The sequence below is a fragment of the Odontesthes bonariensis genome, chromosome 15 (assembly GCF_027942865.1).
Source record: "Odontesthes bonariensis isolate fOdoBon6 chromosome 15, fOdoBon6.hap1, whole genome shotgun sequence".
NCBI lineage: Eukaryota > Metazoa > Chordata > Actinopteri > Atheriniformes > Atherinopsidae > Odontesthes > Odontesthes bonariensis.
The window spans coordinates 31,436,280-31,440,141 of NC_134520.1; the positions used below are offsets into that span (position 1 = coordinate 31,436,280).

Consider the following 3,862-nt stretch of genomic DNA (forward strand, 5'->3'; position numbering starts at 1 on the left):
CTTGAGTGTGAGATTTCAGTACTTTATACAACACTGCCTTTTTGTAATTTAATACACATCCTCCACTCCTCAGGTATTCTCGCTGGTATGTGGTCAGTTCATGTCCCTTCCAGTCCCATTTGTGCTGTGACTGATTCTTCAGTAGTCCTGCCTTGTTCCTATGACTACCCCCAGAGCTCAAATGTAAGTAAGGGACAGGGGCCACACTCAGCTCGGGTACTTTAAAAAAGAAGGCATTGTCTCATCAGCTTGCACTGCAAGCTGAAATTTGTTTTGACCAGATCGCTTTCTTTGCCATCTGCAATTCTATAATCAGAATGAGTAGATAATATCAGTATTTGGTTGTGGATGAACTCTAAGATATTCAACTGTTATTCTAAACTTCCCGGTGAGATTTTGGTTTACACATCTAGTCTTGTTAATCCTTTCCTCTGTGTCAGGTCGAAGGAAGTGAAAAAAGCGAGTACAATGTTCTGTCAGAGATGTGGTGTTTGGGAGACAGCCAGTGCATTACACAAAGGTATTGTTTATAAAACTCAAGAATATATGAAATATAAGAATGACTCAAAGCAGAGTTTAGGGAAAAATCTCCTCTGTGTTTGTCTATCTGTCTGTCTGTGTCAGATATGTGTTCCACAGTGCTGGTGTCTTCCCAGATCCATCCTATCAAAACAGAGTGCAGTATCTGGGACAACCAGGAACCAAGAACTGTTCTCTGAGGATTTTGAATCTAAAACAGTCGGACAGTGGAACTTATGTCTTCTACCTCATCACCAGTCATCCGACTGAGAAGATGCCAGCACAGAGCGGCATACAGCTCCTAGTGGCAGGTGAGAATATTATCATATTCATGTCGTTCCAATATCATTAACACTTAACTATCATTAAATGCACTGCTATTGCAATTATCCTTCACAATTCAAAACTATCTATAAAGAAACAAGAAAATTCATAAGAACTCTCCTGCTTTTTCTCTGTCAGCACGTCTGCCACAAACCACAAAGTCTTCTCTTTTAACCTTCCTCTGCATTGTGACTGTTTTTACGCGTACATGCATTTATTTATCTGTCTCATTCACTGGCACAATGTCTTAAAAGGTAGTGTTTCAGTGTCTGTTGTTTCATGTCTGTCTATTGCTCAATCTGTTTGTAGACTTCAGAACATGTCTGTGTTTGGTCTTCCTGAGACTTTCTTGCCTGAAGTGGTCCCTCTGGGTGTCAATTCTCTGCTACAAAAAAACACAAAACTGGGTGGTGGTAGATGAGTGTTATGGTCTAGGAGCCAAACATAAAACGATTTATCCGCTGCATATCTTTGACAAGTGTTACTGTTTAAAGCACAGTTGTTTATCCAGTTACCACTTCCTTTGTTCAAGCTTTGGTCTAACATACTGCGCTATTTGTGGGAAGTAGAACTGAAACTGACCACAGGCAGCCCTACAGCAGACAAAAGCTTTTATCTTGGAAAACAAACCCAGGCAACACCAACGGGAAGAGGCCCAACACTCAGCAGTGCCAACATCACTTTTGAAGAACATGCGCAGCACTGCTGCGTAGCACGCAACAGACATGGATCGCAGACTTACAGTATAACTCTCAGAGGTTCCAGAGGTGGGTGAATGAAAGGCTTGCCGTTCATATTGGTGAGATGTACACACTCAGTTCTGATTAATCTTTTGTTATAAATCTGAGTATAAGATGTACTTATGGTGTGTATTTGAAGACCATTGGTCAAGCGATACTTCATGTCTGCCTTGGATTCAGTTCTTGTTGCTTTTGCTGCAAGTCAGACTTGCCTCGCCCTACATTTCCTGTCTACCCCTACAGTGTAATTCATCACATTACCAACCAACCAACCAAATATTACATTTGTTGAATGTGTAAAAATATACAGAGATGCTTCTGATGCCGGTTAGTACAATTTAAATGCATGTATTAACACTTCCACGCAACTTTTCTGTTCTTTACAGCAGTGAGCCCATCAGACTCTTCAGGAGGAAGATTGTTATTTATCGGAGTAACTGTTGGAATCCTGCTGGCTATTTTTGCCATTGTTGCCTTTCTGATAGCAAGGTGGGGTCTTTGTGTCTTTATTCCTAATCAGACTATCATATTTTTCTATTTGCTGTCGGCATTTACACTCGAGGCATCTTCAGGGTTACTAGAGGGAAACTGGTAATTGCTTAAGTCAGGGATGTCCAAAGTCGGTCCTCCAGGGCCACTATCCTGCAGGTTTTAGATGTTTCCCTGCTTCAACACATCTGATTCAGATCAGTGCATCATTAGCAGGCTGCTGCAAAACTTAACAATCTTTTGAAGAGATCCATTTCATCTGAATCAGGTGTGTTGAAGCAGGGAAACATCTAAAACCTGCAGGACAGCGGCCCTCGACGACCGACTTTGGACATCCCTGGCCTAATTGCTTAGAAGTCACCAAGTGTCTCATAGGCATCCAAAATCTTAGGAGTATACACAGTGGTGTAAATATTACCATAAGCTTTAGAGTATTTGTCTTATACTTGAAAAGCATATATGGAGGATTATCCTTTAAGTAATTGAATATATGATCAAATTAAGGTTTAAAGTAGTAAGAATTTTAAAGTTTTTCTTTTTTCAATCCTTTTGCACATTCAGGGGAAAGAAGAAAACCAGAAATCGCTCATATGTCCTCACTGAGACAACCGCCACAGAACCTTAAAGATTCAGCATGACTGGGACTTATTCTGAATATCCACAGCACTTTCCACCCAGCAAAAACAAGAAATCTTCTTTTAACATTATGAAGTTTTTCTTTAGTACCATGCTTTAATACAACACCTCCTCTTGTCAAGAAAGCCTCCATCACACAAGTCATACAATTATAGATGCAGGTAATGCTTCTCCTGGCTAGCCGGCTTGTGCTCATGACTAAAAAGTACATACAGTAAGATGCAACACCGAATCCCTTAATTTCCAGAATTCAGCACTGTGCGGGGATAAAAGGGATACATGGGCATAAAGAGAGAAGCCAGTGGACGAAAGTGCACTTTCTATGTGGAATAAACTATAAAATTGCTGTCTGGAAATAACCATGGAATCAAAGTATTTATTTGAACAATATAGAGACTTTTTTCTCTCTTCTGATAACCTGAGATTTTTTGTGCTGGATTTGAAGTGTTGCAGAAAACAGAAGTGAATTTGAAAACAGGATATCCGCCACAGTTTATCACACATGAGCTACTACTACCACTGATAGATTCCAACAAGTACTGTGTAAGCAATGTCCGGAAACAGAGAACACAAAGGCAAGTCTTACTGAGAGCCTGTTACTGATGATGACAATGAGCATTACAACGATGATAGAAAAAACAGTCACCATGATCCAATTAGGAGCTGTTATCATTTCAGACAGGGCTATGTTTGTGTGTTTTTGAGTAAACTCTGGGTTCCAGCAGATATTTACCAGAGCCTGAGGAAAAGTGGGGAAGGATAAAAACCTGGAGGGCAGTGACTCGGACACCAGCACAGTCATTTAAAAGAGGGCTTTTAGAAGAAGATTTGGACTTCAGCTTTTCATCTCATTAGACTATTTTTAGGTTGTCTGTTTTTTTTTCTTCAAATTTACTGTTTTAAACTGAGAATGGATTCTCAGATTTATTTGTAAAAGTTGATTAAATAAGCTTGAAAGTATTAAGATACATGCACTTCTGCACAGTCCATTTTTACAATGTCTCTGATGTTTTGAAATTTCATTAAAGTATTTTAACAGGGCTCTTAAGTTTTCAAGTGTGCTTGGAGTGAGATTCGGGCGGGGCAGGGGCCGGGCCGTGTGCGCGGGGGGGGGGGTTTCTTTAGTTTTTTTTTGGGGGGGGGGGGGCTGGTCC

At 40.4% G+C, this 3,862-nt stretch overlaps 1 long non-coding RNA gene across 1 annotated transcript; it reads left to right on the forward strand.

The window, feature by feature from the left end:
- The first annotated feature begins 1,556 nt into the window (after positions 1-1,556).
- On the forward strand, positions 1,557-3,612 carry LOC142399906 (uncharacterized). The gene is made up of 3 exons (XR_012772892.1): positions 1,557-1,642; positions 1,970-2,072; positions 2,634-3,612. It is a non-coding gene; the product is annotated as an uncharacterized LOC142399906 (long non-coding RNA).
- The last annotated feature ends 250 nt before the right edge of the window (positions 3,613-3,862 follow it).